At 47.2% G+C, this 13,417-nt stretch overlaps 1 long non-coding RNA gene across 1 annotated transcript; it reads right to left on the minus strand.

Moving 5' to 3' along the window:
* Window positions 1-4,605: 4,605 nt before the first annotated feature.
* LOC117313888 (uncharacterized) lies at window positions 4,606-6,732 on the minus strand. The gene is made up of 2 exons (XR_004528474.1): window positions 6,620-6,732; window positions 4,606-5,288 (listed from the first exon to the last, which is right to left on the minus strand). It is a non-coding gene; the product is annotated as an uncharacterized lncRNA (long non-coding RNA).
* Window positions 6,733-13,417: the final 6,685 nt, after the last annotated feature.

A 13,417-nucleotide genomic window follows, 5' to 3' on the forward strand; every position in this document is an offset into this window, starting at 1 on the left:
AGGGAGGGGCAGTCCTCCCCTGACTGTCACAATCTCTGCTCGAGTTTCTAATTCAGGCCATGAGGTCGGAGCTATTTTCATTTTACAGCTTCGAAAGTTTCTATTCGCTAAGGTTACTTAAGTAAAAAGTAGGGAACAGAGGATTAAACCCAGCCCTGCCAGGCTCCCGGATATGTGTGTGTGTGCTTTTTCTTGCACTATACTACCTTCTAGGGAATTTCTTTGTTTGGAAGATGTAACTATATTCTTCCCTGAGGAAGGCAGCCTTCTTTCAATGGCCTCAACATCATCCCCTTCATCCGGAGACCTTTCTGCTGGAAATTCACTCAAGGTCAAGGGTCGATAATCTGCTGGAATGTTGCAGAATCCTGGGGAGGCTCAGAAATCTACGCTCTGGGGCGATGCACATGCACAAGAAAGACAATGTGAGCATGTGTGTTGGTGCATTGGAGTGTCTCTGAGTGTGTGTGGGTGAATGAAGACGTATTTCAGGTGAGAGACATCTTGTGATGGTTTGTCGGTGTGTGTTGTGTGTGACCTCACATGAGGGGTCAAGAATGGATCTATGAGGGAACATGAACTTGAGTGTGCGAGGGTGAGCATGCATAGGGCTGAAAGTCAAGTGGTATGCACAGGTGTTGCTGACTCCATGTTAAAATGTGAAAAGAACATATGTAACAGGTGCTCCTGGCTCTGCACTACGTGACCTGCAGGCCTGTGTGCCTGCACCCACCTGCCACGCAGCCAGCTCAGTCTTACAACATGGAGCAGCTGGGAGGCTGACGCCTGTCCAGCGGGTCCTGGGACGCTGCTCCATTTCTGTTCTCCATGGTCAGTGGAATTCTTCACACTTGGAGAATTTACACTGAATAACAACACCATGTGTGTCTTTCATACGAACGTGTAGCCCTGTATAAATACCTGTGAACGTGAGACTGTGTGAAAGTACTGCCTTTGCCTTCCAAACGGATCAGTGAGTTTAAGTTCGGGAAAGACGGGGTCCAGGCATGTCCTGTAGCCACTAGCACGGCAGAGCTTGCCATGTGCAAAGATAAAGACCACGGTTTGAATCTCACCTCCACCATGTGCAAGGTGTTGTTACACTGAACAGTAAGGAGCTTCTCTTCACTCACCCTAGCTCTCAAGAAGGGCAAGACCTGCTTCAATATGGTCGTATCTGTGTGTGTGTGCGCTTACATGGCGTGCCTTCCATGCTTCCTCATCTTATCAGCCTCCTCTTGGGTGTAGGGTCTCCCTGCTGCTCTGTCAGGAAGTGGAGAATAATAATAAAAGCAGGAGCTAACATTCATCCAACATTTACTATGTGTTACATCCTACTTACTATTTATTTACATTGTCTCATTGAAGACCCCTCCCCGTCAACCCCAGGTTGCAGGTATTATTCTGCCCACTATACACATGAGTAAAGTGAGGCTTAGGGAAGTATTGGATTCAGTCCATCATAGGCATGCATCTGGCACCCAAACCCACTATGACGGGATAAAGAAAAATTCCGCAAGATAGTCCACACATAACCCCGTGTGCACACAATCCTAGTGTGATAATTAGTGGAGGAGAAAATTAACTGAAGCCCAGAGAGGCAAAATTCAACCTTGTCTTAATCAACTGAGGGAGGGAGGGTGAGGAAATAGAGAATAAGAACCAAATGAGAGTTCTGGGCAAGGTCATGTATGTGAGGCAGGAGAGGAGCTACTTTGAGCCTGTGCGGACTGAGGTATCTGAGGGTGGGGAATTGGCTCAAAGAGCTCATCATTTTCAGGGAGTCCACTTAAGGTGTCTACAGCTTTTCAATTCATTTTGTGTGTCATCGTTGAGTTCTGTTGAATGCAACGCTGTGTTGGAAATATTTACGAAACATAGGTCTGGAAACTGGATGCGCCCCCAGCATTCCGTGGTGTCAAATAGTGCAGGTGGCTGCAGAGGCTATGTGCTCTCTCCACCACGGACAGGGGCTGAGACGTTGAAGACTGGCCTCCTGGGAACAACTAGCACTCGCAGCATTGGCTGCTGCTCTACGCAGTCCTGGAACGCACTGCTGCTTACTTACACACATCCCGCTGTCCTTCTGCTCTGAACCTCCCTTCTCCGGTGTTCTTCGTGGAAAGACATTTTCTGGGAGCCCTGTGGTGGATGTCATTATGACACAGATGGCCAAGTCCTCCTTCCTCCCCTCAACAGCCCTCAGTGTTCTCTCTCTGTCTCCTCTGAATTCTGAGGGCAGGAATGACGTATCTGTGGCTTCCAAGTTGCCCATGAATTAGACGTCTTCCGGTCAAACTGCTTTTTGTTGTCTTGATGGTCTGAGCTTGCTTTCATCACGGGGATTAAACCAAGAATACTGGAGCCTTGTGTGTGAGTTTGTGCTTCCACAGCATCCCTCACATTCTAAACAAAGGGAGGGGCAGGTATTACGAAGGATGCGATGATGCATTGCTGCTTGGGATGTATGGACTGGTGATGGATAAATAGGTAGATGGATGGAGCCTAACTGGAGGGCATGAACAGTGGTGGTGGAGGACGAAGAGACCAGCCAAGCATGGAAGCAATGCTAAACTAAAACTAAACGTTTTGTCTTTAGCGTATTCTGAATTCTACAAATCTGCTATCTATGTTGGGGATAATTCACAAATTTAGTTTATGTTTTGTTCCTTTCTGATTCCTTTGGGAACTTCTGTGGATTTTCAGTGATTCCCTTGTAGCCCAGAAACGTGAAATGGGAGACAGGTACAGGAAAAGAGATGCAAAGACCTCAATTGGGGACTCTTAGTGAGAGAAGGATTCGGTGGAAAGGTATGGGTGTAGTGGACGTAATAGAAAGAAGTTTGGCTTACCTGTGGGCCTGAGGTTACCACCGTTTACTCAGGTTACCCTGATACCGCAAGGATTTAGGGAATGGAAAGTAACAGGGCAGTGAGAGAAAAATAGCCCAGGAGAAACCCCAAGCTAGAGAATCAATGGGTGCTATGACTTTAAAAATTATTCACAGTGGATACGTGTGTGTGATGGATGTATGATTTTTTTAACATCTTTATTGTGGTATAATTGCTTTACAATGGTGTGTTAGTTTCTGCTTTATAACAAAGTGAATCAGCTATACATATACATATGTTCCCATATCTCTTCCCTCTTGCATCTCCCTCCCTCTCACCCTCCCAATCCCACCCCTCCTGGCGGTCACAAAACACTGAGCCGATATTCCTGTGCCATGTCGCTGTTTCCCACTAGCTATCTACCTTACATTTGTTACTGTATATATGTCCATGCCTCTCTCTCGCCCTGTCACAGCTCACCCTTCCCCCTCCCCATATCCTCAAGTCCGTTCTCCAGTAGGTCTGTGTCTTACTCCTGGCTTACCCCTAGGTTCTTCATGACATTTTTTCCCTTAAATTCCATATATATGTGTTAGCATACGCTATTTGTCTTTCTCTTTCTGACTTACTTCACTCTGTATGACAGACTCTAGGTCTATCCACCTCATTACAGAGAGCTCAATTTCATTTCTTTTTATGGCTGAGTAATATTCCATTGTATATATGTGCCACATCTCCTTTATCCATTCATCCGATGATGGGCACTTAGGTTGTTTCCATCTCCGGGCTATTGTGAATAGAGCTGCAATGAACATTTTGGTACATGACTCTTTTTGAATTTGGTTTTCTCAGGGTATATGCCCAGTAGTGGGATTGCTGGGTCATATGGTAGTTCTATTTGTAGTTTTTTAAGGAACCTCCATACTGTTCTCCATAGTGGCTGAACCAATTCACATTCCCACCAGCAGTGCAAGAGTGTTCCCTTTCCTCCACACCCTCTCAGCATTTATTGTTTCTAGATTTTTTGAGGATGGCCGTTCTGACTGCTGTGAGATGATATCTCATTGAAGTTTTGATTTGCATTTCTCTAATTATTAATGATGTTGAGCATTCTTTCATGTGTTTGTTGGCAGTCTGTATATCCTGTTTGGAGAAATGTCTATTTAGGTCTTCTGCCATTTTTGGACTGGGTTGTTTGTTTTTGTTACTGAGCTGCATGAGCTGCTTGTAAATTTTGGAAATTAATCCTTTGTCAGTTGCTTCATTTGCAAATATTTTCTCCCATGATATATGATTTTACATAGACTGTCTCTTACACATTTTGTTAGCTTGAACAAAATCTCGTCTTTTCCTTTACCAGTGGGAGAGTTTTTGAGGCCAGGTTCTCAATTCATTTTCACCCACATGCCTGGAGTATTCTCTGAATTTCCATTTATTTGCCTCTACTCTACTCTTGAGCTCCTGGCTGGGTTTCCCTTACTCTTTCTGTGCCTCCGTTTTGAGACGGGTATCATCTCCCTTGGGTCCAAAGGCTGTTCTTATTTTGAAAGTATGGGGGATGTGTCTCCATGCGGCTGAAGTGCCCATCTCTCCTCCTCACCCTGGCAGGACCATGGAAAATGTCCTTCAGCTCAGAAGTGCATCTCCCCATGCCTTCTGCTCAACCTGCACCCACATGCCCAGCCCTCCTAGGGCTCATATTTAGGCAGCAGGATACAAAATCTGCAGGAGTTAACGACTGTAAGATGACGAAATAATCAAACCGACACATTCATGGCAGCGAAATTGTGTTTAATTGTTTGAAAAACTGGAGCAGAGACCAAGTGTGCTAGGAAAGGATGGTCGGGCATGTTGCTTAAGTTTCCAAGAAGCCAAAAGGGCGAAGTATACAAGTCTGCAAAGAAGATTAGACGGTTTAGAACCGGATCCTTTGCTAAATGGAAATTGCAGCTGCTAATTCATAAGAAATGTTGATCCAGGAAGCTGCCATCTTGGTGCTGCCTTTTCCACAAATGTGGCTGCTTCCAGAAGCCGGGGGTGGAGGTGCTGACAGCTAGCTGGCTGAGAGAGGGGAGTGGGCTTCATGTTCTCTGTTCTGCAGGGAGCTTGGCCTCTGGCCCATGCCTGCGGTTTACTTCTGCTTGGACTTCTGGCACTGCTGAGGGTCTGGGCACTTTGGGATAGAGGGCTCCTTGCCCTTGGGTGGAGGTTGGCAAGGCTGCTTGCTGTGCTGAGGTGGAGTTTAGCAGTGTTTTGGTGGGGGGAAACAGTACTTTACTGGGGGGCAGCATTGCCGCGGAGGGGGACAGTACTGCTGAGGTGGGGGACAGCAATCCTTTGGTGAGGGGCAGCAATACTTTGGTGGGGTGCAGCATTGCTGGGATGGAGGGCAGCAATCCTTTGGTAGCGGGCAGCACAGCTTCTGCTTTGGATGATACATTCTGGTCTGGATGTGCACTGCAACGGAAAAGACACTGAAGTGAGGAACTCTAGAACCTTAGAGACACTCAACCCAGGAGAACCACTTGCCTCGTTCAAACCTGTGCCGTTTCAACCTTTGCCTGGTGGCTTCACCGATTAAATGTGCGTGTGTGTGTCTGCAATGATGTGAGTCAGTATAAATTGTAGCTACAGTTTGTAAGCCATAGCAAGGTTTTAATTGAGACAAATAAAGAAATATAGAAGGAAGGAAGGAAAGAAGAAAGAGAGGAAAAATGGGTGAAAGGAGAAGAGAAATGGAGAGGGGTAGAAAAAACAAAAATATAAAAAATGAGAGCGACACAGACAGACAGAGACAGGAGAGAGAAGGAAAGAATAAGAAGAAAGGTCAGGGCAATGAGGACAAATGTATTATCCTTCCACAGCAGATACTGTGGAATTTAGAACATGATTTTCTTGGATGTGAGTCCTGTCTCAAAAATGAACCAGCTGTGTGACTTTGAGCAAGGTACTTAACTTCTCTGTACTCTTCTTAAAGTTGTTGTAAGGATTAATGAGCATATAAAACTCCACACAAACACATGTAAATACACAGGTAAATATGAGTGTAAAGATATATGTGTGTGTGTGCTCGCGTTGTCACACACACACACACACACGAGAACAAAACACCAAGAGTACTCTTGTAAAGATTTTGACCTTTTATATAAATATCAAACAATTGTAATGGAGCATGTTAACCACTCTGTAAGAGAATTCATAGAAAAGAGGCATCTAGAGACAAAACGACCGTTTAGATCGATACTAAATTCTAGGTGAGAATGCACATCTTAGAGAGGGAGGTCATGGATCCCCAGGCACTGAGCACACGGGGGCGGAACAATGGTCCCATTACTCCCAGAGCAGGACATGGCCGCTTTACCACCTCCTCATGTCCTTGCTGCTCTGAGCTCCCTGGGCCTCTGCCCCCTGCTCCCTGAGGAGCTCTCCTCCCTCGCTGCACTGGCCTTTCCCTTCAGGGCAGCCCTGCCCTAGACTTGGTGCCACCCTCTCCTAATCAGCTCCGCTCAGCTCCTGGCCACGACAAGAGCGCCACCACACATGCCAGCAGGACCCTCAAGACAGGACTCTGGTCACACCCTGGACCCCCATCTCAGCCCCCACCCCACACACTTCAGATGTTGACTTGTAGCCCAAGAGAGGTGGGTCCCAAATGATACGGACGAGAGAGGTGCCCACACGAGGCCTTTCTTTCTGACCAGCCAGCCAGTGCAAGCCCAGCTGCCCGCAGCAGAGTTTGGACCAGGTAGAACCAAGCTCCAAGAGCTGCGTTCCTTTGCCCGACATACCTGATTTCACCAGTGGCTGGAACGTGGAGATGCTGAGGCTTTTGAGATGCTCTAACACTGCACACCTTTTATACGTCTCAAATCCCTCTTGGAAGCCATGAGGTGGCCTACGATGGGGCGTGCTAGGCCCCAGTCACAATAGGATGCATCTGCCCTTCCTCAAACTTGAGGTTTTACTCATCTCCTGGGCTGGCAAACTCACTCTCGGTTTGATGGTGCTTGAGGATGACAGTGCCTTCACGTGAGCCCTGGCCCTATTTCCCATCACTTTACGAGCCGTGGCTTCCTCGTGTTTCCAAACCCACTCGTGATTTTCCCTAGAACCTTGACGTCTGGGATGGTGCTAAGCAAGCATGCAGGACACTGCAGGGTGTGGGAGCGGTGAGGGTAGTGTTCCAGGATATTCCGGTGGTGGGGAAGGTGTGGGCCGATCAGCGTGCACAGCGAGCCTTGTTGTAAGAGAAACAACTACTGGGGGTGAGTGGCTCTGGGGAGACACAGTAAACTCAGCAAAGTTGGGACCATGACTAAACCTAGACTCAGAGCCACATTCAGCCTGATCTGGAAACAAACCTGGGCAACCACTTTGATTTTTCACCTGCTGTAATATAAACAAAAAATGGGCTGCAGCTCTCTGCTGCCTCTTGGTCAGCAAAACATAGTCTTCATTCACAGAAACTGGGCGGATACTGTTGACAGTACGTATCTCACTTACAGGTGTATAAGTCACGCAGACTGCAGGCTTCTCAAGGAAATGATTATCATAAGTGGAGAGGCTGGGGAGCTAAGAAACTTTGACCTGGCATGGGCTGCTGGACGAGTCACCCGTTCTGGCTCCTGAATCTGAAATCCCAGGGCTTAAGGGCTGATGCGTCTTCCGTTCCACTTAGAGATTCCAGAACAAAGAAGGATGCCACAGGGCAGGGACAAGGATGAAAATGTTGAAACAACATCCATCAAAGGATGAAACATACCTTAAATAATTCCCCAATTAGTGTTCCGACTGGGGCTCTGATCTTCACCAGCTGGGTGACTTTGGGCACTATACATCTTGCGCACCAGTTTCCTCATCTGCTACACAGGATAACCCATACTGCATGTCAGCTGAAAGGCTTATTTTGGACAACATGTGTAAGCATGTGCACACTGTTGGGCACAGAATAAGGGCTCAACGATGGTTGGGTGCTCCATGGAGTCGGGCTCTGAAAGCTGGGCAAAGCCCACTCTTAGAAGTAGGGAGGAGGTCGTTGCCACATTTGAAGGCAAGTAGCGGCACTTGCCACCAGTGTCCTAAGACCTTGACTGACACAAATGGAAATGGGCAAGCCAGTCCTGAGGACGGCACGTTTCATTCTCAGACCTGGAATTTAGCCACAGCTCAGCTGCAAGCACTACAGTAACCCTAGATCTTGGGAATTCACACTGCAGCATGAGAAGACAACCTTGGATATCAATGGTGCCTCCTCTGGGACTCACCGTAAGGCCAGCTATGCATGGGCTCGGCCCGAGGAAACCCAGAGGATCCCAGGCCTTCCCGGGAGAAGAACCCCTTCTGCCTGTTGTCACTCTGACAGAAGCAACCCTGATAGGCTTGGAGAGAGATTTCAGCTCAGGTCCCTAGTAGCAGAGAGAAAGGCCACGTGGAGCATGTGTTCTTGGATAACTAATAATTCATCAAGACGTAGTGAGCTCACACAACACACCAGGCCCTGGGAACGGTGCCAGCAAGGAGGGCCAGAGCCTTCCTGGTCCCTAAACCGTTTCACATCCTCTTCTCCGCCTACTGCTTCCAACTCTGTAGATACTTTTCAATGGTTTGGCTTGGATTAGCTGAAGAACTCAAACCCACTTGTGGCCGTAGCAATGCCTACGTAACTAGAGAAAATGTGAACGTCTGAAGATGCATGAGTTTGGGTGTTACATCCAGTCCATCTTTTCTGGCCTAAGCCCTCACTACCCAGAACAGATTTTGTTGGGTGTGGAATCTGCTATCTCAAGCATGCATTATGTAGTATTGCATCTACCAACAGAGGACATAGGAACATGTCCTCTAGGAGCCACAGGTACAACTAAACGCTTATCCTTGGGATGGTATTGTTCCCTGACATTCATTGGCATCACTCTTTCTCTTCCTCCAAACCTCTGCCTCTCATATACAAACACACAGAAAACAACAGACACAGAAACACACACACACACACAAACAAATGCAGAAGGGACAAATGGGTCCAAGGAGGTTTCAGCAGAACTTGGGCCTAGGCTAAGCCCACTGTATCTTCTGTGCCAGCCATCTGTGGCGAACACCAGGCCGGGACCCGTGCACACATATGCAGGGGAAGGCCGAGCTGACCCTCTGGGGCCGGCCGCATCAACAGACAGGGTTCCGGACAAAGGACTCCTGGTGGCTGGAGCTAGAGCCTCTCTGCTGAAATCCATCGCCAGCTGGGCATCCCTGGGGCACGGCAGGGTGTGTGCCATCATCTGGGCAGCTGAGAGACGCCCTCCCTGTTCAAGGGGTCTTGTCTCGGGAGGATGAGGGAGGGGCAGTCCTCCCCTGACTGTCACAATCTCCCCTCGAGTTGCTAATTCAGGCTTGAAGTCGGAGCTATTTTCATTTTACAGCTTCGAAAGTTTCCGTTCGCTAAGGTTACTTAAGGAAAAAGCAGGGAAGAGAGGATTTAAACCCAGCCCTGCCAGCTCCAGGATATGTGTGTGTGTTCTTTTTCTTGCACAACTACCTTCTAGGGAATTTCTGTGTTTGGAGAAGCTGGGAGGACGACGCCTGCCCAGCGGGGGCCTCTGGGACGCTGCTCCATCTTCTGTTCTCCATGGTCAGTGGAAGTCTTCACACGAGGAGTATTTACTCTGAATAATAACCCCGTGTGTGTCTTTGATATGAACGTGTACCCCTGTATAAACACGTGTGAATGTGTGACTGTTTGAAGGTACTGCCTTTGCCTTCCCAACGGATCAGTGAGTTTTAAGTTCTGGAAAGACAGGATCCACGCTTTATGCTTCTTCTAGCCACTAGCACGGTCAGAGCACTTGCCATGTTGCAAAGATAAGGACCAGGGTTTGAATCTCACCTCCACCATGTGCAAGGTGTTGTTACACTGAACACGTAAGGAGCTTCTCTTCACCTTGCCACTACCTCTCATAGGAAGAGCAAGACCTGCTTCCATATGGTGGTATCTGTGCGTGTGAGTGTGGCACACACCATGCCCTTCCATGCTTCCTCAGCTTATCAGCCTCCTCCTGGGAGTAGGGTCTGCCTCCAAAGACATGGCTGGCAGTGTACCTTGATAGGCAAATGTCACTGTGGGCAGAGCTGCCCAGGACTGCCTCAACAGCAGGAATCATCATGGGCAGGTGTTACAAAGGGAAGTTTGTGGAAGAAAAGGGCAACCACCCAATGTGGTGAATAGGCCCTGGACAAAATACATTTCCGCCTGTGAACACCCCTCGGATGCTTTGGTCTACACAACTCTTCCTTGTCCTGGCCCCAAGATGCGCCCTGCCCCTCACACCTTGTTCTTACTAACGGTGTGGACCCATGTCGTCAGGTGGGAGGTAATAAGTGGAGGGTCTTGCTGCTCTGTCAGGAAGTGGAGAATAATAATAAAAGCAAGAGCTAACATTCATCCAACATTTACTATGTGTTACATCCTATTTACTATTTATTTACATTGTCTCATGAAGACCCTCCCCGTCAACCCCAGGTTGCAGGTATTATTCTGCCCACTATACACATGAGTAAAGTGGGCCTAGGGAAGTATTGGATTCAGTCCATCATAGGCATGCATCTGGCACCCAAACCCACTATGACGGGATAAAGGAAAATTCGCAGATGGTCCACACATAACCCCGTGTGCACACAATCCTAGTATGATAATTAGTGGAGGCGAAAATTAAGTGAAGCCAGAGAGGCAAAATTCAACCTTGTCTTAATCAGCTGAGGGAGGGAGGGTGAGGAAATAGAGAATAAGAACCCAAATGAGAGTTCTGGGCAAGGTCATGTATGTGAGGCAAGAGAGGAGCTATTTGGAGCCTGTGCGGACTGAGGTATCTGATGGGGAACTGGCTCAAAGAGCTCATCATTTTCAGAGAGTTCACTTAAGGTGTCTACAGCTTTTCAATTCATTTGTGTGTCATCGTTGAGTTCTGTTGAATGCAACGCTCTGTGGAAATATTTAGGACACATAGGTCTGGAAACTGGATGCGCCCCCCAGCTTTCCGTGGTGTCAAATGGTGCAGGTGGCTGCAGAGGCTATGTGCTCTCTCCACCACGGACAGGGGCTGAGGTTGAAGACTGGCCTCCTGGGAACAGCTAGCACTCGCAGCATTGGCTGCTGCTCTACGCAGTCCTAGAACGCACTCCTGCTTACTTACCACATCCCGATGTCTTTCTGCTCTGAACCTCCCTTCTTCCGGTGTTCTTCCTGGAAAGACATTTTCTGGGAGCCCGGTGGTGGATGTCATTATGACACAGATGGCCAAGTCCTCCTTCCTCCCCTCAACAGCCCTCAGTGTTCTCTCTCTGTCTCCTCTGAATTCTGAGGGCAGGAATGACGTATCTGTGGCTTCCAAGTCGTCCATGAATTAGAACGTCTTCGGTCAAACTGCTTTTGTTGTCTTGACGGCTGAGCTTGATTTCCTTATGGGGATTAAACCAAGAATATTGGAGCCTTGTGTGTGAGTTTGTGCTTCCACAACATCCCACACATTCTAAACAAAGGGAGGTGCAGGTACTTACGAAGGATGCGATGATGCATTGCTGCTTGGGATGGATGGATGGTGATGGGTAAATAGGTAGATGGATGGAGCCTCGCTGAAGGGTGAACAGAGGTGGTGGAGGACGAAGAGACCAGCCAACCATGGAAGCATGCTAAACTAAAACTAAAACTTTTGACTTTAGCGTATTCTGAATTCTACATGCTCTTGATCTATGTTGGGGATAATTCACAACATTTAGTTTATGTTTTGTTCCTTTCTGATTCCTTTGGGCACTTCTGTGGATTTTCAGTGATCCCTTGTAGCCCAGAAACGTGAAATGGGAGACAGGTACAGGAAAAGAGATGCAAAGACCTCAATTTGGGGACTCTTAGTGAGAGAAGGATTCGGTGGAAAGGTATGGTGTAGTGGACGTAATAGAAGAAGAAGTTTGGCTTACCTGTGGGCCTGAGGTTACCACCGGTTACTCAGGTTACCCTGATATCGCAAGGAGGATTTAGGGAATGGAAAGTAACAGGGCAGCAGTGAGAGAAAATAGCCCAGGAGAAACCCAAGCTAGAGAATCAATGGGTGCTATGACTTTAAAAATTATTCACAGTGGATACGTGTGTGTGATGGATGTATGATTTTTTTAACATCTTTATTGTGGTATAATTGCTTTACAATGGTGTGTTAGTTTCTGCTTTATAAACAAAGTGAATCAGCTATACATATACATATGTTCCATATCTCTTCCCTCTTGCATCTCCCTCCCTCCAACCTCCCTATCCAACCCCTCTGGCGGTCACAAAAACACCGAGCAGATCTCCTGTGCCATGCGCTGCTTCCAATAGCTATCTACCTTACATTTGTTACTGTATATATGTCCATGCCTCTCTCTCGCCCTGTCACAGCTCACCCTTCCCCTCCCCATATCCTCAAGTCCGTCCTCCAGTAGGTCTGTGTCTTACTCCTGGCTACCCTAGGTTCTTCATGACATTTTTTCCCTTAAATTCATATATATGTGTTAGCATACGTATTTGTCTCTCTCTTTCTGACTTACTTCACTCTGTATGACAGACTCTAGGTCTATCCACCTCATTACAGATAGCTCAATTTCATTTCTTTTTATGGCTGAGTAATATTCCATTGTATATATGTGCCACATACTCCCTTATCCATTCATCCGATGATGGGCACTTAGGTTGTTTCCATCTCGGGCTATTGTAAATAGAGCTGCAATGAACATTTTGGTACATGACTCTTTTGAATTTTGGTTTCTCAGGGTATATGCCAGTAGTGGGATTGCTGGGTCATATGGTAGTTCTATTTGTAGTTTTTTAAGGAACCTCCATACTGTTCTCCATAGTGGCTGAACCAATTCACATTCCCACCAGCAGTGCAAGAGTGTTCCCTTTCCTCCACACCCTCACCAGCATTTATTGTTTCTAGATTTTTTCAGGATGGCCATTCTGACTGCTGTGAGATGATATCTCAATGAAGTTTTGATTTGCATTTCTCTAAATTAATGATGTTGAGCATTCTTTCATGTGTTTTTGGGGCAGTCTGTATATCTTCTTTGGAGAAATGTCTATTTAGGTCTTCTGCCCATTTTGGGACTGGGTTGTTTGTTTTTTTGTTACTGAGCTGCATGAGGTGCTTGTAAATTTTGGAAATTAATCCTTTGTCAGTTGCTTCATTTGCAATATTTTCTCCCATGATATAGATTTTACATTAGACTGTCTCTTACACATTTTGTTAGCTTGAAACAAAATCTCGTCTTCCTTACCAGTGGGAGAGTTTTTGAGGGCGGGTCCTAAATCATTTTCACCACATGCCCTGGAGTATTTCTGAATTTCCATGTATTTGCCCTACTCTAATCTTTAGCTCCTGGCTGGGTTTCCTACTCTTCTGTGCCCCGTTTTCGAGACGGGCATCATCCCAGTGTCCAAAGGCTGTTCTCAATTTGCAAGTATGGGGAAAATGTGTCTCCATGCGGCTGAAGTGCCAACTCTCCTCCTCACCCTGGCAGGGACCAAGGATAATGTCCTTCAGCTCAGAAGTGGCATCTCCCCATGCCTTCTGATC

Source organism: Tursiops truncatus, chromosome 10 (genome assembly GCF_011762595.2).
Source record: "Tursiops truncatus isolate mTurTru1 chromosome 10, mTurTru1.mat.Y, whole genome shotgun sequence".
NCBI classification, from domain to species: Eukaryota; Metazoa; Chordata; class Mammalia; order Artiodactyla; family Delphinidae; genus Tursiops; species Tursiops truncatus.